Raw genomic sequence first — 23,315 nt, 5'->3', positions numbered from 1 at the left:
TAACTACACAAATAATTAAAATACTTAGGAATAGGCTGGGCGCGGGGGCTCACGCCTGTAATCCCAGTGCTTTGGGAGGCCGAGGTGGGTGGATCTCCTGAGGTCAGGAGTTCGAGACCAGCCTCAACATGGAGAAACCTTGTCTCTACTAAAAACACAAAATTAGCCAGGCATAGTGGTGCAAGCCTGTAATCCCAGCTTCTTGGGAGGCTGAGGCAGGAGAATTGCTTGAACCTGGGAGACGGAGGTTGTGGTGAGCCGAGATCGCGCCATTGCACTCCAACCCGGGCAAAAAGAGCAAAACTTTGTCTCAAAAGTAAAAAAATAAAAAATAAAAAAAATAGGAATACAGCTGACCAGGGAGGTGAAGGATCTCCGTAAGTGGAACTTTCAAAAGGGCCATTATTTAAAAAAGCCCTCTTCCCTTCAAAAAATTGTTCATTAACTTTTTAGAAAAAAGTATGTGAGTTTCTATGTTTAAAAAAATTATATTGAAAATTTTTCTCTATTATCAAAATTATTTTCAGGTTGCATAGTTTTCCATTGTATGAACCAATCCTTATTTGAGGATTTCCCTGTTGTTGGCTGTTAATTGTCTTTTCAGATTTTATCTACTATGTAGAAAACTGTATTAGTCCATTTTCATACTACTATAAAGAACTGCTTGAGACTGGGTAATTTATAAAGGAAAGAGGTTTAATTGACTCACAGTTCACCACGGCTGGGGAGGCCTCAGGAAACTTACAATCATGGCAGAAGGCAAAGGGGAAGCAAGCACCTTCTTTGCAAGCCATCAGGAAGCAGAAGGAATGCAGAAGGACCTACCACACATTTATAAAACCATTGGATCTTGTGAGAACTCACTCACTATCATGAGAACAGCATGGGGGAAACTGCCCCTATGATTCGATTACCTCTACCTGGCCTGTCACTTGATGTGTGAGGATTATGGGAATTATGGGGACACAATTCAAGGTGAGATTTTGGGTGAGGATGAAGCCAAACCACATCAAACACTGCTATGAAAGTCTTTATATATAGATCTTTCATTGTATTGCTTATTATTTTCTTAAGATACATTCCTAGATGTGTAATTATAGGACCATTGACCATTATAAGGCTCCTAAAGCATTGTGCTAAATTTCTTTTCAGAAGTGTTACAATACTTTCTCCTGTAACTACCACGACTCTTCAATAGGTATTATTTTTAAAAAATTTAAGAGAAAAATCTATACTTTTTAATGTTTTAGTTCACAGTTTTAGAATACTAGTAAGAGAACATTTTTCGTGTAAATAGAACATTTGTATTTATAATATGTATTTAAGTTTCTAGGCCACTTTTCTCTTGATGTTTTTTAAAATTATTGATTTATAAACAACATTTAGATAATAAAGACATTCACTCAAAGTGTTTTTCTACAGATATTTTATGAGTTTTTATTTTATTTATTTGCAAATCATGAAGTCATTGTATTGCCATCAAATTAGTATTTTATGGAATTACCTGCTCATGTGACTCCTCTGGAGTTCCTATAGTGGGTGGACCCTGACATTGCCTACTCAATGTCTGTTTCACTCCCTCGCCTTCCAGTCCCACTACCCCTGCCCCAAGTGTGACATCTGAGTGATTGAGTGTCACCTCCCACTCCTGGGACAGCCATGAAGTGTCTAACTCGATCACAGTTGTCTCATCCTCCTTTCCAGTGATTGCTTCAGGAATCTAGATCTGAGTCAATAAGGACATTGATATGATAGGAAGAGTTAGCTGTGGAAAGAAAAGTCTCAGGTGAATTATTTTGAGCAAGTGAGATGTGAGTGGGAGTTCCCTGGAGGCACTTGGAACTGATTCCTGAGTCTTAAGAGTGACATACACACTTTGGGAGGCCAAGGCAGGCAGATTGCCTGAGGTCAGGAGTTCACGACGAACCTGGGCAACACGGTGAAACACTGTCTCTACTAAAATACAAAAAATTAGCCGGGTGTGGCAGCGTGCGCCTCTAGTCCCAGCGACTCTGAGGCTGAGGCAGGAGAATTGCTTGAACCCAGGAGTCAGAGGTTGCAGTGAGCTGAGATCGTGCCACTGCACTTCAGCTTGGGTAACAGAGTGAGACTCCATCTCAAAAAAAAAAAAAAAAAGTTGCATACAGGGAGACCATTTACTTTGCCCTGCATGCTGGACTCTGTGGTTGTGAAATCTGCAACAGCAGAAGCTCTTTAACGTCCAGTATGAAGATAGAGCCAGGAGATAGCAAGGAGCCAGGATGGAGCTTCACGCAGCATTGTCATCCCCATAGTCCATCTGACAGCTGGACCTCCAGGTACTAATATATTCCTCAGTGTTTAAGCTTGAGTTGGATTTTCTATTACTTACAAAAAAGACTTCTAAATAATATTTTTATTAATATTACCCATTAAATATCATTCATATGTTTACCTCAGTATTCAAGGCCAGTCTTATTTCTACTATTATACTTCCTGATTTATTTCCTGTATACTAGCCATGTTATGTTAGAATACTTACTACACCTTCATGTTTTGATTGTCTAAAATGTGGTTCCTCAATTATATGTTACAAAAGATTAATTATTCTTGAAGTTCCCATTCCAATCTTACCTCTTTTATAGAGTGGCCCATGATTACTTTAGCTGGAACTAATCACATGCACCTTTAAATTATGATACCATTAATTATATTTTTTTCATTCATTCATTTTCTTTTTTATCCAATGCCTGTTGTTTGTCCCTTGAGGACAACAGTATCCTTTTATTTTTACATCTCATATAATGTTTAGCAACAAGTAACCTATATATTATTTTCTACTTGTTAAGGATTTCCATACATTTAAAAAACTTTCTGTGATATGGGTGTAGCTGCTTTCTAATTTCTGCTCTAGTTCTTAACATTACAATTCCTTTCAATTAGTTAACTCATTCATTCATTCATTCAATAAATAGTTACCAATAGGCCATGATGTATTAGCTACTTAGCTGTGTGCTAAGTGTCCAAAATGAATAAGGCGCCATTTCTTCTCTTTAGGAGCTCACAGTGTAATAAGTGAGGCAAATGTGTAAACTGCTAATGTAAGGAATCCCTGAAGTCTACGCTATTCTGCCTCACTGCTAAGGGCCACTAATCTATCATAAATTACCTCTTTAAACCTATTGGTTTTTCTTTCCCTTTCCTCCCAGTATATTTATGTCAGTAACTATTAAACTTACATCTATAGCCCTGACCTCTCTCCTGAACTCCAGACACAAACAGTCTATTCAACATTTCCAACTGGATGTCTGATAGACACTGACCATTCCAATTAGAACTCCTGAATCTTCATTCTCCCAACCCCAAACCTGCCCCTTTCTAGTCTTTTGTATCTCAGCAAATGGTAATTTTACTAATTCAGTTGCTAAGGCCAAATATCAAGCCAACTTTGACTTCTCTCTTTCTTGTATGCATTATATCTAGGAAGCAAATCATGTTGACTTTACTTTCAGAGTATATTACGGTCTTTATCGCCACAATGCTCATCCAGTCCTGGACTGAGAATAAAGCACCCCACATGTTTCCTGCTTCAACTCCTGATGCCCATGGTCTTTTCTCTACCCAAAGACCAAAGAAGTTCATAAAAAAATAAAAAGGTCAAATTACTTTTCATCTTGAAATGGTTTCACTGCTTTCTATATCTCTCAAAATATAATCCAAGATCCTTAACTTGCTTGAAAGGTCCTAATCTGACCTCACGTTATCATCAGATCTCATTTTCTTACTCTTTGCATGCTACTTTGGCTCCAGCAACCGGCCTCCTTGCTCATGCTTGAACAGAGCAAGCCCGAGCCTTTGCTGGGGCCATCTTCCTGGAATAATTTCTTGACATCCTTGCGACTTACTTTCTAGCTTTATTCAGGTCTCAGCACAAATACCAGCTGATTACATATGTCCATGATCATTCTGTCTAAAACAGCATCTCTCCTCCCTCCTGATCAATATGTTCTGCTTTATCCTCCTTAGCAGTTATCATCAATTGAAGGGTATATATAAATTTTAAATTTTTCTGTATTCTCTTATAAAAAATATAAGCTCTGTAAGAATAGAGACGGTGATTGTGAAACCATCCTTATAAACTTTATAAAATTGATCAGGAGGAAGAAAGGGGAGAAAAGAAAATTAGCCAAGCTTGCAGCACACTCAGCATTGATCTTTAGGCAGCTGGCTCTCTGACCTGCGTCCTCCTAGCTGTTTGGTCCTCATAGCTGTTTGATTCTATTGCCTCGGAGTCATGTAGCCCTGTTACAAGATTAGAGTTCTCCATAACTGTTTTGCAGGTGACAACTTGAACGTTATAAATTATGAAGTTTTCCATTTGAGATATTCTTTCAAGGCCTGTGTACCAGTGAAACTACTGACGTCAGCTGGTCTGAAGGACGCCATGAGAATCTGACTCACTAAAGAATGAAGTTTCCACATCCTGATGATTTCATCCCTCTTTCCCCAACCAATGACCTCAATTTACCAGACTTTCGTCCTCTATGATTACCCCAGCCCCTCTGGGAGATGGATTTGAGGGTCTCCTCCCATCTCCTTGGTTGACTCCTGTGATCATTCAACTCTACCTCTGATGCATCCCTGCTGTCTGAGGGTGTTGGTCTGTTCCTGAGTGGTGGGCGTATGGACCTGTTGGTCCTAGAGCAATGACTACTTCTATGAGTCAACTTGGCTAGGCTATAGCAAGCAGTTTTTTAATTAAACATGAGTCTATGTATTACTATGAAGATTTTTTTAAAGATCTTGTTAACGTCTATATTTAATTCACTTTAAGTAACAGAGACTATTCTTGATAATCTGTGCAGGCCTCATCCAATCCGCTGCAAGTTCTTAAGAACAAAACTGGGGTTTCCTTGAGAAGGAAGAAATTCTACATGTGGACTTCAGCATCAGATTCTCCCCCAGAATTACCAGTCTGTAAGTTTATTATAAATAAATTGTATTTATATTAATTTATACTTATATAAATACACTTAAATTACACATGAATATCAATTATATATATTTATATAAATCTGTGTGTGTGTGTGTGTGTGTGTGTCTTCATCCTCCTGCTTGTTTCTCTGCTGGATCCCTGACTGATACACACACTGTGCAGCTCTTCACTATATGCTATGCCCCAGCATTGACCTGCAGTGACTGTATCAAACTGGCCCTGTTGCCTTCTAGTTGGAGTTAGCTAGTGGGAAACATTAACAGGAAAATAAAAGACTGCAGCAGGGGCCTATTTATTCACCAGATTTCCTCCTGGCTGGTTACTACAAGTTGACCGTGACTGTCTGCTGAAGGCTTCATCTCTTGTGAGGCAGCTCTTTTCCTGCATCTACTCCCTGTGAGTTTCAGTAACTTCTCCCAACCACTGTCCCTTCAAATCTAGAAATATTAACTGCTTTCCACTATTGCTAGCCACACAGCATTATACTATCCTTTGCTGGTTTCCCTAAAACCCACTAGCATCTTTGTAAATAAACCTTTTTATTATTATACTCTCCTCTTACTCTGTTTAGGTATGCCATGTGCTTAATGCTGGGACTGTATATAAAATAGGAATTTTGTCTTTCTCTCTTTCTTTCCTTCTTTCTTTCCTTGCTTTCTGTGCTGTATCTAGCATAGTAGGATTTCTGTAAATATTTGCTGAATTGATAACCAAATGAGCATGTAGACTCCATTTTGCTCACTAGCTCGTAGCTATCTTGTACTAGCTCAGAAACAGCCTATGCTTAGTCTTGCATACCCCATCTACAACGTCTCTCCTCCTTCCCTCAAATTGTTTCCCAACCACTGAGATCTAGTTTAACTTTGAACTTATTTAAGAAACATTCCCAATTACTCTCAGCAGCAGTTATTCTTCCATCTCTTCTTATTTCTCATTGAAAGCAGAGTCAGCCCATAAAACAGAAGTTAGTGCTTAATCATGCCTAGTCTTGCACTATTAGTTTTTGTTTGCAGGGACTCGTTCTATCCTCCCTAAATGACTGTAAGTTTGTTGAGGGCAATAACCAGTTCTCATTCGTGTATTTTACAAAACTTGAATAACGCTGATTGTTCTCTCAAAATGGATTAGATTAACACACCTGGATGTCATTTCTAAGTACATGAAAATGTTGAAATTTTCCCTGATCATTTTGTCAAAGTAATTTATTTTCTTTTGTATTGAGAATTTAAAAATCTTCTATCTCTTGAATATACATTTTCCCAATTTATATTCAAGAACTATATTTTATATTAGAATCTAATACTGCATTAAACATTTTTATTAAGGTCAACTGAAGTCTTACCTGGACTGACACATCTTTCTGTAGTAATCAAACAACAAAACAAGGAGGAATGAATAGAGTGAGTTGAGGGCATTGACTAACAGCGAAGATAAATCGCACTGTCTCTCCTTTACTATGCGAACTATTATTTTATGAACATAGGAGACTACATGGCCTGAAACTTAAAGAGCTGTAATCTAGATTTCTGATTTGAACTGAGCTACTAAATTTTGATGTGATCCTCAAAAAGTCATTTAATCTTTTCTGTGTTTCTATTAATTCAGCAATAGAGCATAAATATCTCTCAAAGCAAGAATCTGTTATACAAAGAAAAAACCTACTATGAGTTAACAAATCTATTTCATTAATCTTTTAATAAAATTAAAGCCTTTAATAGCTAACAATTATAGCATTAAAATGGTGTTGTCAGAATTTAACAGATAAACAAAATAGGCATTCTTAAATGTAAGCTCACATTCACACTGAGTAAATAAGGCTAGGAAAAAAAATGCCCTTCTTATTGATAGTCTAATTTTCCCCACTGTGAATAATAAAATCCCTTCTCCCTCAAAATCATCAGAAGGACTAAGTGCTATGGGCTGATTTGTTCTTTGCAACATGCTCTGAAGGAGAGCAAATGTGCTTTGTCAATTAGCTAGTTACTGCCTCTTTCCTTTTAAGAAGATCATCTTGGTCTGATTAGAAAACTAGAGAAAAGAAACTTTAATGGCAAGATGAGGACATGAACACCAATGTTGCAGAGAACCAAATGGAAAGCATTAGAATGCATTATTGATTGCTCAATCTGGAAAAAATATGGTAATTACTATGAGAATAGCAGAAAAAACAGACCGAAATGTCTACTGTGTCTCCTCAAGTTCTGTGATCTTATCTAACTCTCTCAGAGTAATAAAAATGTGAGTGATACTTTCAGACAAAATTGGAGGCATCCATATCTATGATGCTTGAATCACCGAGGCTTTCAGAAAACAGCACACAAACTCTCTACCTTGGCCACGTAGCTTACACACTTCACACATCTGGTCTCATACCTTATAATTTAATGCACAACTAAGTTGAACCTAGTGAAAATCTAAATTATGCATTTGAATACTGATAGAGCTGTTTGAAAGTACACTCAAATCAGTTATATTTCTACCTGACAGTCTAACTTGATACAAATATTTCCACATCCATCCTATTTCTTTTTCCCTGTTTGCCAACAATATAAGGATTTTAAAACTTTCAGAAAAACATTGTATATTTCTGAACACTGCATTTCTATTTCAAGGACTTGAAATGTCTGTCTGAAGATCCTACATCATTATCCTGTTAGATGTCATTTAACTAAATGGGTGTACCACTAACATGTATTGCAGCATTTCCACTTGCAACATATTTAAGATGTCCAAAGAAGACATTATCAAGGGCTAAACTTCAAATGCAAATTTCTCCTTGTAGTTTCTTCCATAGAAAGCAATCTTTTTCAATAGTATCTTGGCACATTTTTCTATATGAAGATGAAAAGTTAAATTGTTGTAAACTAACTGATGTTGAGAAAAATGGGGAGTGCATCTTACTGGGATAAGAGAAAACATTATTTAAATTTTAGTAAAAGAGATCACCAAATTCACTTTATTTCTAGAGCTATCCAAAATAACAATATCCATAGTTTGAGAGAGAGGTTGACTTTGGAATGAAAGGTAAGAAAAGAGAAGAGGAAGAAAATAGATAAGTCCCATAATCTTGGCAGGTCCACAGAGTGATATGGAAAATTCTCCTGAGCTGTAGGGCTTTTAGCCTGACAGCCCTGATATGTCATCCTTCTGAGTATACACATCCTAATTGGAAATGTGGCATTTTATGCATACGCACGCATGCAGTCAGCATAAAAGGGCAATCCATGTCTTAGAAAAGATTCATCTTACAGAGATAATATGCGTAGGGACGAAGTTGAGAAAATCACACCACAAATCACCTCTTTGTAGTTCTATGAGTGAGAAAGAAAATCTTCTAATATTGTGTACTGAGACTGAAGAATTTTTGTCCCCTCCCACATTATTTACCTTTAATATCCATCACTTTATTAAATGAACAAATATACTTTTTGAAAAATATATAAAATTAGTTTTATTGTAAAATGGTTCTTATCCACTGACATATTATGCTATGTCTTTTCAGTACAGCGTATCTTATTTCTCATTCCTTTTCCATATTGTTTTGCACAAAGAAAGCTGCAATGTTCTGTGAAAGAACAAAGTTAACACCCTATGCTGGTGACTTTGTTCACTGTCCAGAATGGCATCTGGACATCTGGAGTAGGTGACTGTGTTAGACTGTTTTTGTGTTACTGTAAAGAAATACCTGAGACTGGGTAATTTAAAAAGAAAAGAGGTTTAATTGGCTCACGGTTCTGCAGGCTGTACAAGCAAGGCATCAATATCTGCTTGACTTCTGGTGAGGGCTTCAGGAAGCTTACAACCATGGCAGAAGGTGAAAGACAACACGTGAGTCACATAGTGAGAGCGAGAAAGAGGGATTGAGGGGAGGTCCCAGACTTTTGAACAATTAGATTTCATGTGAACTAACTAGGCAAGAACTGACTTATCACCAAGGGGATGGTGCAAAGCCATTCCTGAGGGATCCACCCCCATGATCCAATCACCTCCCACCAGGTCCTACTTCTAACATTAGGAAGCACATTTCAGCATGAGAGCTGGAGGCGACACATATTCAAACTTTATCAGTAACCAAGGGGCTGGATGGTGAAGTCCTAACATTTTACCAGAATCTTCTTGTACAAATGTAGTTATGGCAAAAACCTTGAGGAGGTTTTCTTTTATCTAAGTTACATTGCCCCAAATAGAGGGTCCATTATGGTAGGAGGAATAGGGTTTTTGGTTGTAATGCATGCCTGTTACAATGGTCTTTCCCTCAATACCAATGCTGCCACCAGTAATTCACTTTACATAATTTGAGAATCATTCCATTAAGACTTAGTTTCAATTGAATTGAAGATGTGCCCTTAGAAGTATTCTACTTTAAGAAATGTGATTTTAGTATTACGTTCTGGGCTCTGGTCATGAGTGTTGTTTTATGAGAAAAGATAAGGTGGGAGTTTAAAAATAAAACAATTACTCTAAAAGCAAAATTATGAACCATCTGGAGAAAGTTTAGTAATATAGGAAAACAATGATTCAAATTACACAGAAAAAATATGTTTCAGGCAAATTAGCATTTTTGCCTTTGTCTGAATATCTGGATACTTGTTATACTCTAGCCAGAATTAATCACTAAAAACACAGTCAGCTTGTATTTTTGTGATTAAAACTTTCACTATAATAGTTGCTTGTCAAATGTCAAAATCAATCTGGCTTATTTGCTGACTTTCTACTTTTATGTACCACTCTTTTTTTGTTATATTAATTTTTAGACATGCTCATTTAGATCCACAAATTCATTCCAATGTTAATTCATTCCAATGTTACACTCCTGAGATTATTTTCTCTGAGCCTTGTAAAAGGTCTTCTTTCTGCTAATTCAATCTCCCAAAAGCATTTTCACAATCAACAAATATGAATCATGCTATAACATTTTGCTAAATCTAATAATCTACATTTTCTCAGTCTTGGATATCACTCACCTGCAATTACCCCACTGAAATGGACTTTTGTAATTTTTACAGAACAAGATAACCAGATTATGTTAATTAAAGTTGGAAGGCAGGGGCCATGTGTTGTGAGCTACAGAACTTGGCTATCTAGAAGATAATATGTTAGGGGTTGATTATACTGAGGCTTCCTCGAAACCTTTATAAAATGTGGAAATACTATTTTCCCACCCTGTGAATTTTGTGATAAAGTTGAAAAAGTCCTGACCTCAGAATACTTACCATGTAGACTTCTTTCCTCGTGGATTTTTTTTTAACTTATGTCTATTTTCCCCAGTTGTTATTTTAAGGTATCATAACTTATTTTATTGAGTAGATTAGGTCTTGGAAGCCACTGGTAATTTTTCTATGTGAAATAATTATCCTCACTAATCTTCATTTATTTAAAAAGTCTTTTCTAGGATATTTTGTTCATAAAATATAGAGAAATTCATTTTGTAGATCTAAATATTTAATAGTTACATATTTAATGAGAAAAAACCCTTCAATATATTTTCCTCACAAATAAAGGTAATGCTATAATAAATCACAAAATACCAAAAAAAAAGGAACTTGGATTTTGATTTGGAATTATAACTTACATTTTTGAAGGGCGAACACTGACAACTTAAACAAAACATTATCTTTCACTGCTTGAATTCTGCTTCCTGGGATTTTGTTAAGGCTGATGGCTTTTTGTGTTGAAAAGCTTGATCTGGGCTTTGTATTGAAAAGCTTGATCTATAAAGAAATGCAGAAACATAATAATTCAAAGATAACAATTCAAAATATTCCAGTAAAGGACAAATTTGCCAGTGCTTTGCTGGAAACAAACAACAAATGAAGGTGGTGTGTATTCTTAGAAATATAGTTTGCATGCATTCAACATTACACATTTTCTATACAATATGTGCTAGGTAGGCACTGGGGATAAAAAGATTAACAAAAATCGGCTTCTGCTCTTATGGAGTTCAGACTTTAACTCTGTATACTTGAAAGGGCAGGTCCTTTGCATTAGTCTCACCTGAAGTGCTTGGTAAAAATGCATTCTGTATTTGAATCTCTGACAGTAAAGCCCTGAAATATGCATCATTGATATGTTGTAACAAACTTCTTTGGCAATTCTTTAGTGCCCCAGATTAAAGAAATATTGAAGAGATCTGGAATACTGCTGAGGCTGGGGTTAAAACTGCAGTCCACAGGCCGGGTGCGGGGGTTCACACCTGTAATCCCAGCACTCTGGGAGGCCAAGGTGGGCAGATCACGAGGTCAGGAGTTCAAGACCAGCCTGACAAATATGGTGAAACCCCGTCTCTACTAAAAATACAAAAACATAGCTGGGCATGGTGTCACGTGCCTGTAGTCCCAGCTACTGTGAAGGCTGAGGCAGGAGAATCGCTTGAACCCAGGAGGCAGAGGTTGCAGTGAGCCGAGATCGTACCACTGCACTCCAGCCTGGGCAACAGAGCGAGACTTCATCTCAAAAAAAAAAAAAAAAAAAAAGGTGCAGCCCATAATTCCAACTGACCAGGATAATGTTGAGAGCATCACTCTGCCTTTCTTAGCGTCAATTTTCTACTCCAAAAAATGAGGGTAAAGGAACTTGACAGAGATAATATCTAACGTCCCTTGCCACTGAGGCCTCTCTCAACTAAGGGATGTTGCTTTATTATGGCACTCAATGCTGGGCACAATAATACCTAGTTTCCACTTTTTCTGTCAGCATTTTATCTTCCTGTTATTACCTCTGGGAAGGGATGATACATCAAAAATACAAAGATAATTAAAAGAATCAAATACTTAATATCTGAGCTTCAAAAGTCAACATCCAGGTAGAAAACACTATATTTAGAATATTTAAGGAATCAGAGCCATTATTTTCTTGAACTCCCTAAATCAAATGAACATTTCATGGGCTCATAGGATAGAGACCAACTTACTCAGATTAAACCACAGTACCGGGGTCAAATGAGATACATTTGGTTACAGAAAAACGATACTAAGTTTTATATATCTTGCATTTGTATCCTGGGATTCACGATTGGTTGTACATTACAAACATACTTGCTTGCAATGTCTTACTCATCCTTCCAGACCCAGGTTAAGAGTTCACGTTCTTGTAGAGTCTTCTAGTTCTCCTCTAACAAAACACAGATATTGTCCATCTCTATTCCCACTGCAACTTGTATCTATTTCTGTTACACTATGTACTTCATTTTCTGACAATTGTAGCTTGGATGTCTGACTTGCTGTGAGTCTCCAAGAGCCTCCATCAGGATCTTGAATCTGACTTTTGTTCTCATTCAGTGCCATGGATGACCACACCATAACTGCTTAGCAAACATGCCTGGGATTTATTGCCTTCAAGTTTGTAAAGTGTTTTGTCATGTTGGAGAAATAAAGTGAATTTTTGTAAAATGAAAACAAGGGCAAAATGGCAAGAGATGGGAAGCGGAGAAGGCTAATGAAGTTATGGCCATAAAAATCACTTAGCTTCCTGGCAGCCAGAGTGAAAAGACAACGGTGCTGAGCTCAGTAATTATTGTTTGATATAGAATGCTAAGTTACTAGAAATGGCCAATATGTCCTAGTTCTGAACTCAGAAGAATTTCTCATGTGGCAGGATAGAAGTTCATAATAAACTCTCTTGACATATTAACAAGAAATGAAGCAATGTCTAAGGTACCATTATTTCACACACTTCTTCAGACACAAGGCAAAGTACGTTTAAAAAAAATAAATAAATAGAGATGAGGTCTCGCTATATTGCCCAGGCTGCTCTTGAACTCCTGGCCTCAAGTGATCCTCTTGCCTTGGCCTCCCAAAGTGCTGGGATCACCAGGTAAAATATTTAATTGTAGTTCTGACAACACATTGCTACACTGGAAGAATTAATGTAATGTAGCACATGCGTATCTTTTTCTTATGATCAGAATGAAAAAAAGGTGAAAGAGAATCTCAGGAAATAAATGACTAGCCTGTTCTGATCCTTCTGGAGAAGAAATTGTCTCCATAGGTTTTTCTAATGGGGATCTGTGAGGTGTAAATGGTTCTGTCTTGTTGATTGAAAGGCAACTGACTTGCTTTAGAATTTAGGCATTTAGGCAGCGAGGCTGACATCTGATAAAATAATTAGAGCTGAGCAAGTGTTTCTTATCCCTGGAGGTCTGCTATAGTTAATACCTTCAGGCAGGGCCAAGACTTTTCTAAAAGAGGCCTTTTAGAAAGGCACACATGCTTTAACACAAAGTAAAATAAATCCTAGTGTTTCCTATCATTAAGAATGGACAAGATGAATTTAGCTGAGGGGACCGGGGTATCACAGGTTACCAGAAGGCTGCCATTAGCAATACTGTGACCTCGGTAGAATGTTTCATTCTTCACCACAATTGCATCCCTTCTGAGTCTGTGAATCAGCCTTCTCAAAGATAAACCTAGTATGCAGTAAACTTGTATATGTCCACATTTTTACATAAAAGTTCATGTCGTTTGTTCTCAAGCAACTTCTTTTCCATCAAATCTGTATCTCATTTCTACAATCACAAGATTTTATTCCAAATATTTGGCCCATTAAAATGACACAACATTCACAGGCTTATTGGGTCACAGAAAAGTGAGGATTTTTTATTCTTACATTTAGTCACTGAGGAAGAAGTTAAATAGGTTTAACTGCAACAAAGATCCTGACCACAGACATTTAGGCAAACAAAAAGATACAGAAAATATTTTCAATATTATTCTTAAAAACTTCCCAATTTTTAATATTTAGTGGGCAAGCAAAAATAAAAATGCATGTACTGGAAAGGAGGATTTAAAGAAAGATTTTTCACGAAAATATAGAAAATCTTTTATCAAAATAGAACAAGTTGGGGGGGCATGGTGGCTCATGCCTATAATCTCAGCACTTTGGGAGGCCAAGGCGGGCAGATCACTTGAGGTCAGGAGTTCAAGACCAGCCTAGTCAACATGGTGAAACCCTGTCTCTACTAAAAATACAAAAAATTAGCCAGGTATACTGGCAGGCATCTGTAATCCCAGCTACTCGGGAGACTGAGGCAGGAGAATTGCTTGAACCCAGGAGGTAGAGGTTGCAGTGAGCCAAGATCATGCCATTGCACTCCAGCCTGGGCGACAGAGCAAGACTCCATATCAAAAAAAAAAAAAAAAAAAAAAAAAAAGGTACAAGTGGCATTTAGTGACTTCTACTAGTTCACTAATTCTCACAACTAGTTCTTATTTTATTCCTCAAGCTTATATCTGCCCTAATTTTATAATTTTTGCCCTTTTAAATATATTTTATTTTTGGAGCAGTGTTAGGTTCACAGCAAAATGGAGCAGAAAGTATAGAGTCCCCGTATACTCCCAGAACCCCCTCCATGGGCAGGCCCAGCCTCCCTCACAATCAACACACTGCACCACAGTGGTACATTTGTTGCAAACGGTGAACCTACACTGACAATCATGATCACCCCAAGTCCATCATTATAAACCCAAGTCCATAGTTTACACCCCCATGTTCACTCCTAGTGTGCCAGGCCAATTCTCCCTGACAATCACACACACAGGCCTGTATGACAGTCACACAGGCCTGCATAGCACTTCAGTTACACAGACAATTTCCACAGCACTGCCTTAACGTTGAGCAAATAGTTAAACCTAGGAAATCAGTGCCCGGACATCAAAGCTAGAAATAAAATATTTAGTCAGTAGGAGCCTTGAATGGGCTTCTCCCTAACCAGGAACAAGCCAAAATAATAGAGAGTCTTATATTCATAGTGCCAGGACCCTTCTCGGGTTGACAAAATCTGAGACGAGTCAAGGTAACAGAGGCAGCTGTTTGAATAGATTCATTGTGGAGTCTAAGGCAGCTCTCCCGACCAAGCTGTAAAGAAGATGAATTAGAAATAATCACTCCGGTACCATAGTAGACAGGCCTTGAAGGTACTGGGCCTCACAGCTTAATTGGACTTAGCAACCATTTTTTGGCCTTTGACCTTCTAGTTAAAGCAAAATTAGTTACCTATAGACTGGCGAATGCTATACTACAGGTAGGCACATAACCCTAACCTATATAAACACTAAGAAAATTGTAACAGTTTGAGTTGGTCTGGTGGAATTATCTCCAGCTTTCTGCCTGTATCCGGTTACAGCAATAAATTCCCTTCTTTCCTAGTTTGTCTGCTTCTCATTATTGGACCTGGAAAAAATGCGGCTGGACCCGGCTTGGTTCTCGGCATACTAGTGTTGTATATTTTATCGGCTTTGAAAACGTCTAATGACATATATCCACCATTGTGTATCATATAGAATAGTTTCAATGTACTGAAAACTTTATGTTCTATTTAATCATTCCTCCCTCCCCTCTATCCCCTGGCAACCACTGACCTTTTTACTATCCTCATAGTGTGTTTTTTTTTTTTTTTTCCTAGAATGCCACATATTTGGAACCATACCTTTTCCAATCAGCTTCTTTCACTCAGTAATATGGATTTCTGTTTCCTCCATGCCTATTAATGGCTTGATAGCTCATTTCTTTTTGGCACTGAATAGTATTCCGTTGTCTAGATGTACCAGTTTACTGATCCACTCACCTACCAAAGGATATCTTGGTTGCTTCCCTGTTTTGACAATGATGAATAAAGCTGCTACAAACATCATTGTGCAGGTTTTTGTGTGGACATAATTTTTCAGCTCACTTGGGTACATACTGAAGAGCAGGATTCCTGTGTCATAAGAGTAAGTTTAGTTTTGTAAGAAACTGCTAAAGTGTCTTCCAAAGTGTCTGTACCATTTTGCATTTCTACCAGCAACAAACGAGAATTTTTATGGCTCCACATCCTCCCCAGCATTGGTGTTGTCAATGTTTTGGATTTTGGCCACGCTAACAGGCATGCAGTGGTATCTGTCCCATTGTCGTTTGCATTTGCCTAATGATGCATGATGTGGAGCATCCTTTCAGATGCTTATTTGCCTTCTGTATATTTTCTTTGGTGATATATATGTTTAGGCCTTTTGCTCATTTAAAAAATCAGGTTGTTTATTATTGTTGACTTCTAAGATTTCTTTGTATATTCTGGAGAACAGTCCTTTATTAGATATGTCTTGTGCAAATATGTTCGCCTAGTCTCTGACTTTTCTTCCTATTCTCCTGACAGTGTCTTTCACAACATAGAAGTTTTTAATTTGAATGAAGTCTAGGTGTTTTTTTTTTTAACAGGTTGTACACTTGGTGTTTTATCTAAAATATCATAGCCATAAATGAGGCCATACAGCTTTTTGCTCATTATCTTCTAGTTTTGTGATTTACATTTAAATCTATAACCCGTTTTGAGTTCATTTTTGTGAAGGGTGTAAGGTCTGTTTCTAGATCCATTTTTTTTCATGTGGATGTCCAATTGGTCCATCACCACTTGTTGAAAAGATTTTTCTTCACCGTATTGCCTTTGCCCCTTTGTCATACACCAGTTACATATATATTATGTGGGTCTATTTATTAGCTGTCTACTATGTTCCATTGATCTATATTTCTTTACTTTTGCCAGTACCACTCTGTCTTTATTACCATGGTGGAATATTTTTAAATGAAAGGAAAAAAGTTATGGGGACACCATAAAACAAAAGCTACTTCTGAGGTAGAATTTTTTCCAAGTGTTTGCAAATGTTAATATGTAGTTGAAGTTATAGATGTGTATGGAAATAACCTGCTTGGTTTTTTGTTTTTGTTTTTTTGAGACAGGATCTCACTTTGTCACACAAGCTGGAGTGCAGTGGCATGATCTTGGCTCACTGCAAACTCCATCTCCTGGGTTCAAATGATTCTCCTGCCTCAGCCTCCCGAGTAACTGGGATTACAGGTGTACACCACCACACCCAGCTAATTTTTGTATTTTTTGTAGAGACAGGGTTTCTCCACGTTGGCCAGGCTTGTCCCAAACTACTGGCCTCAAGTGATCCACCACCCTCGGCCTCCCAAAGTGTTGGGATTACTGGTGTGAGTCACTGGGCCCAGACTAGTGTTTTTTATTTTTTATTTTTATTTTTTTACATAAAGAGCAAGAAATTATACAATTCCCTTCTGTCCTATTCACAATTCTAATTCTCTCCTCTGTCATACCAAAATTCCATAAAAGGCACATGTCTATACTGTCGACTTCCAGTTCAGCTCTTCCATTCTTTCTTGCTTTCCCAACAGTTTATTTTGAAAAATGACAAAATAAAAAAGCTGGAAAAATTGTACAATTAATATATAGCCTTCACTTAGAATCATCACCTCTCAATATTTTGCTACATTTCCTTTCTCTCTCTCTTTCACACTTATTCTCTCTCTCTGTTTTGCTACCTACTCCAAGGCTGGGGTAGAAAGTATGATCCCATTTCCCGTGAGGATGGGAATTGGGTGATAAGTGAACCACATACCATTTTCAAAGTAAAACTTGGTTGTGGAGCATCGAGACCTTAGAGTTTTAGGCAGCAGGTACAACCATCGGCAAAAGAATTGTTTAGGGATTTCTACTGAGGAAGATAAGAAAGAGTTTTTCAGAGTTTTGATAGGCACCTTTTAGCTCGGCATGATCCTATGTGCCTAAAGGGGAAAGGAACCAGTATTTAAACTGTAGCTCAGGTGAGTGTGGATATGCAGGTTCCCATGTTTCTGAGAGTTGTGCCAATATTTCTTTTTCCTTTTGTTTTCTTTTGAGACGGAGTTTCATTCTTGTTACCCAGGCTGGAGTGCAATGGCGTCATCTCGGCTCACTGCAACCTCCGCCTGCCGGGTGCAAGCGATTCTCCTACCTCAGCCTCCCGAGTGGCTGGGATTACAGGCGAATGCCACCACACTACACTAATTTTTTTGTATTTTTAGTAGAGACGCGGTTATACCATGTTGGCCAGGCTGGTCTCAAACCCCTGACCTCAGGTGATCCATCCGCCTTGGCCTCCCAAAGTGTTGGAATTACAGGTGTGAGCCACCATGCCCATCCGGGTTGCACCAGTCCTTCTTTCCTTCCTTCCTTCCCCTCCCTTCCCTTCCTCTCTCTCTCTCTCTCTCTCTCTCTCTCTCTCTCTCTCTCTCTCTCTCTCTCTCTCCCCACTGCAAGCTCCGCCTCCCGGGTTCACGCCAGTCTCCTGCCTCAGCCTCCCGAGTAGCTGGGACTACAGGCACCCGCCACCACGCCCAGCTATTTTTTTTGTTGTTGTTGTATTTTTAGTAGAGATGGGGTGTCACCCTGATAGCCAGGATGGCCTCGATCTCCTGACCTCGTGATCCGCTGGCCTTGGCCTCCCAAAGTGCTGGGATTACAGGCGTGAGCCACCGCGCCCGCCCGGAGTTGTTCCAATATTTTCTTTTTTGGGGGACTGGAGCGGGAGACAGAGTCTTCCTCTGTCACCCAGGCTGGAGCGCAATGGCACCATCTCAGCTCACTGCAACATCCGCCTCCTGGGTTTAAGCGATTCTCCTGCCTCAGCCTCCTAAGTAGCTGGGACTACAGGCGTGCACCACCACATCAGGCTAATTTTTTTTTTATTTTAGTAGAGATGGGGTTTCATGTTGCCCAGGCTGGTCTCCAACTCCTGAGCTCAGGTAATCCGCCTGCCTTGGCCTCCCAAATTACTAGGATTACAGGTATGAGCCACCACACCCGGCTGCGTTGTGCCAATATTTCTAAGAGAAGGGGTGATCAAAGAATCCAACTGATCAAGATAAGGAAGGAAGAGATAATCACCTGGGACTATAACAGCAAGGTTTAAAAAATGATGTGCCTCCAAGAAATCACAAGGAACACGCAAGACTGATTTGAGATTCAAGAGAATGGGGCCCCCGAAAGAAATTAATTTAATATATAGGAAAATAAATTCATATTTGTTGATCATGGGACCTTATGGACTAAGATTTTTATCAGCTACCTTTATCACAATTAAAGTATCAGTTTATTAAGGAAAGTAGATACAAGTTTTAAAAATTGATAGTCAAACATCCCAATAATAAAGGAACTTTTGAAAGAACTCATGTCTCAAAATCTCACTATTCTGCTCTGATTTATGTTTTTCAGATTGTTTCCAGTTCTTGAAGACGTCCACATATAATTTGACAAAGATGTAAACATCGTGCAGATGCTGCATTGAAACCTGATTTTTATCTCAGCTTTATGTTGTAAACATTCTACATGATACGCCATTTTTAGATTTATATTTTAATCATTGTATGCCAATGCCAGTCTGTCACATATCAAAATCTACTTCAATCACATTTTCCAATTTTTGGATGTTTGGGATTTTTTTGTTTATCTTATAACAAAGAATGTTGCAAAGTACATTTAGGGCTCTAAAACATTCATATGGCTTATCCTTTAGGAATTATCTTCAGCTTAAATTCCCAGAAAAGAACATTCTCCTGATGCTGATTGACTAATGTTACAGTTACTGATTTGTAAAATACTTGGCTTTATTTTTGTCATTGATATTGTTAGGGTAGTTATGCTTGCACTGAAAAAACATCAATAGTAGGTATTATTGTTTTAAGTGTTTCCATGTTAAAGTGAAAATCTTTAAACTTTGAGGAAGCTTAAAATCATGCTACACAAAGATGCCAGTATTGGTCACAATAAAATAAAAAGAAGGGTGTAGATGAAAAAGCAATGGGTGAACAATATTTTAAGGTAAGGAAAAAGATTAAGGCAAGACAAAATAAAATGAATTCAAATGTACATATTTGTTTTCTACATGACAGTATAAGAATACCTCCTGCAAGTCACAGTGAAGATTTTTGTTGCCTTTTAAAAACAAGTGTTTGCCAATGACTTCAAGGCATATGGGATTATGTAAAGTGACCAAACCTTTGACTTACTGGCATTCCTGAGAGAAGTAAAAGTAAACAACTATTTGAGGGAATAATTATTCGAGGGAATAATTTAGATAAATCTCCCTAATCTTGCTAGAGAAGCCCAAAATCAATGCTAAAGAAAACAATCTTAAAGACAGCTGGAGAAAACGGTCAAATCACCTATAAAGGAAAACCAAGCAGGCTAACAGCAGACTTTTCAGCAGAAGTCCTACAAGTCAGAAGAGATCGGTGGCCCACTTTTTGCCCCTTTAAAGAAAAAATACGCCAAAATTTTAGAATGTTATATCCTGTCAAAGTAAGCTTCATAAATGAAGGAGAAATAAAGTCTTTCTCAGACAAGGAAATGCTGAGAGAATTTGTCACCACGAAACTGGACCTATAAGAAATGATCAAAGGAGTTCTAAATATGGAAACAAAAGGACAATTTTTACCACCAGAAAAGCTTACATATGATGGCCAAGCGTGGTGGCTCATGCCTGTAATCCCAGCACTTTGGGAGGCTGAAGGGCAGGCAGACCACTTGAGGTCAGGAGTTTGAGACCAGTCTGGCCAACATGGTGAATCCCTATCTCTACTAAAAATACAAAGGTCAGAGATGCTATAAAGCAATGAAAAACTCCAAACACAATCAAAACTACAGAACAACTAGCTAATAACACTATGACAGTAACAGAACCTCACATATCAATATTGACCTTGAATATAAAGGGCCTAAATGCCCAGTTTAAAAGATAATGTGGCAAATTGGATTAAAAAGACAAGACCAAACCATCTGCTGTCTACAAGAGATGCATGTACTGGCTAAAGATACATACAGACTCTAAGGAAAAGGATAGAAAAAGAGGTATGATACAAATAAAAAACAAAAGTGAGTAGGAGTAGCCATTCAGTTATCAGATAAAGTAGACTTCAAACTAACAACAGTACAAGGACAAAGAAAAGCTTTATATAATGATAAAGGATTCAATACAACAAAATTTAGCTATCCTAAATACATGTGCACCAAACACCAGAGCACCTAGATCCATAAAACAAATACTATTAGACCAAAGAAAACAGATTGATAGCAATCCAGTAGTAGTGGGGTACAATCAATATTTGGGTTATGGGTATACTAGAAGCCCAATCCCCAGCATGATGTATGTAATACCCATGTAACAAATAAATACATGTACCCCACTGAATTTAAAATACAATTAAAAAAATATAAACAAGTGTTTTTATCTTACCTCAAAAGTCATTTGGCTCTTGCATCTGTAGAAACAAGGAAAATCCAGTCAGTTGTTTTTTTCCTTATTTCTAGGAAGAAAGGTTTATCTTGTATAGTATTTCTCAAGAAAAACCACCCAATAAACAGACAAGAAATAACAATACTGTCTCCAAAATTCCTCACTCTGAAATTAACTGATGCCCAAAGATTAGAAATAGACATTGTATGTGTTATACATACATATTTATACATATTTTGCACACAAAAAAGTGCAAGTTTAAAAATTTCCCAATCTTGCATATTAGTTGATTCACATTTTTCAATATTTTTTCTTGAAGTGACATTACTCCATTACCATATTAGAACATTTTTAAAGATAATCATATTTTTTTCCTTGAAGATCTGAGACCATGAAAATTATGGACCTTATCAGTTTAAATGGTTCTTTAATGAATTAGTGATTCAAAAGAAGATTGCCTAAGAAGAAATCAATACCATTGTTGATCATTATTTGATTTTCAGTTATAAAATAGACACTTTTAATGATGTGGATGCTTCCAAATACATATGTGATAAATTGCTTGCAACTTCCTCAGCATTTCAAAAGTGAGTGTCTTCAGATTAGAGTTTCTAAATATATCCCTGTTCAAGGGGGGAAAAACCCAAGATGTCTCAATTTTCTAATTTTGGTCCATATCTGTTGGGTAATATAAAGGGAAGTGCTGCCATGTGGCTATAAGTTTTTATAGCATATTAGAGAGTCAAGCAGTTTGGTGTGGCAAGCTCACACAACCTCGTGGCAATAACTCAGCAAGTGTGATCAGAAAGGCAAGGATGTGCTTAGCATCAGTGAGGAGAGTCATAAATAACCCAATGCCAATCCTTTGAACACTGACCCAATGCTTTAATTTTGAACAGTAAAATCCAACTACATACCTACTAGACGTACCATCCAGTCTGCCTGATTCTTTCTCCTCCTCAGAAGGAAGCCACATTTCTTCTGTGAATCACTGACCCATGTTGCTAAAGTAAAACATAAGAAAAGCTGTCCCTGCACCGAATCCCTATTGGCCACATCATAACCCATGTGATTGTGTCTATGGAAATAGGAGTAAAAGCCAGTGGAGTGCTCTTTCCTATTTCAAGGAAAATGTGTTTTCTTGGGTAGTATTTTCCAAGATTGTAAGTTGAAAACAAATAATCAGCCCTCATCCCATTCTTTATTCTGAAACTGATGATACCAATAAGTGTAAGAAATAGTTACTGTTGAATATACATAATCAAGTGCATTCATAGGTGAATATGTGCTGCCACATAATCCATCACCTGCTTTACTTACTCGCCAGGACAACATATTAAATTTGCATAATTTTTTTCCTGAGAAAATGACAAAACATTAAGCCGTGTTGCTTTTAAAGTACATACTCATGTAAGTAACCCCTATTAAACAGTATTTTATTCTGCAGCTCTATATTATATGGGGACTAAAGAAAATATTTTGGTTTGCTTTTGCTGCATAACAAACTACTTCAAATGTTGGTGAACTAAAATAGCAACTTTTCCCCAGTAATAGGTCAGCTGGACAGTCCTGATGTGAGCCAGCTTGGTAAGACTGGATCATGTAGGAGGGCCCCACTCATGTGTCTGTTGCCTTAGCTGGTTCAGCAGACTTGGCATGCCTTGCTTACCTGGTCTGTCAAACTTCAGGAGGCCAGCCTGGGCCAATTCACACGGTGACAAAAGAATTCCCAGCAGCAAAGAAAGAGTGAGCTCCAAGGTGCAAACACTGGCCACACTCTGCTTCAGTTGCATTTGTTTAGGTCTCCCTAACCATAGTAAGTCACATGGCCATGCCTAGATTCAAACGGCAGAGAAGTAGGCTCCATCCCTTGATTGGAGTCAATGAAAAATACTGTGGGTGGTTTTTTGTGTTGGTTTGGTTTTTAAAAATCTATCACAGAGAAATGCCGGAAGAAAAACAAAGAGCTGAGCGGCTACACTTCACCTTTTCCTTTTTATTTAGGCCTTTCTGAGACTAGAACTTTGCGTTGGGGTGGAGAGATGGGGGGAATCTCCAGGTTGCAGTTATAAACAGAGATTCCTGAGAGTCTGACATCCAATAAAGAACAGAGTGTCCGCTTCGGAATTAGAGCTTCAAATTGCTGCAGTTGAGAAGAAATGTCCCTGCTCCACACCATGTCACCATGTGGAAGTTACATCTTCCAAGACGTAAAGTTACCCTTTGGAGAAAACATCGAGCCAGGCTTCCAGTGGATTCCTGTTGGGGTGATCAGACCCAACACCAGGTCATGGGGGCAA

The 23,315-nt window shown here is 38.0% G+C and overlaps 2 long non-coding RNA genes across 2 annotated transcripts; one reads left to right on the top strand and one right to left on the bottom strand.

The window, feature by feature from the left end:
• The first annotated feature begins 2,234 nt into the window (after window positions 1-2,234).
• LOC140711470 (uncharacterized) lies at window positions 2,235-20,941 on the top strand. Its single transcript, XR_012092683.1, has 3 exons — window positions 2,235-2,318; window positions 4,845-4,956; window positions 18,996-20,941. It is a non-coding gene; the product is annotated as an uncharacterized lncRNA (long non-coding RNA).
• Window positions 10,519-22,715, bottom strand: LOC119627555 (uncharacterized). The gene is made up of 4 exons (XR_005243742.1): window positions 22,685-22,715; window positions 21,016-21,085; window positions 11,746-11,787; window positions 10,519-10,686 (listed from the first exon to the last, which is right to left on the bottom strand). It is a non-coding gene; the product is annotated as an uncharacterized lncRNA (long non-coding RNA).
• Between the last annotated feature and the right edge of the window lie 600 nt (window positions 22,716-23,315).

This window comes from Chlorocebus sabaeus, chromosome 3 (genome assembly GCF_047675955.1).
Source record: "Chlorocebus sabaeus isolate Y175 chromosome 3, mChlSab1.0.hap1, whole genome shotgun sequence".
Taxonomy (NCBI): domain Eukaryota; kingdom Metazoa; phylum Chordata; class Mammalia; order Primates; family Cercopithecidae; genus Chlorocebus; species Chlorocebus sabaeus.
This window is presented reverse-complemented; position numbering and strand designations above follow the sequence as displayed.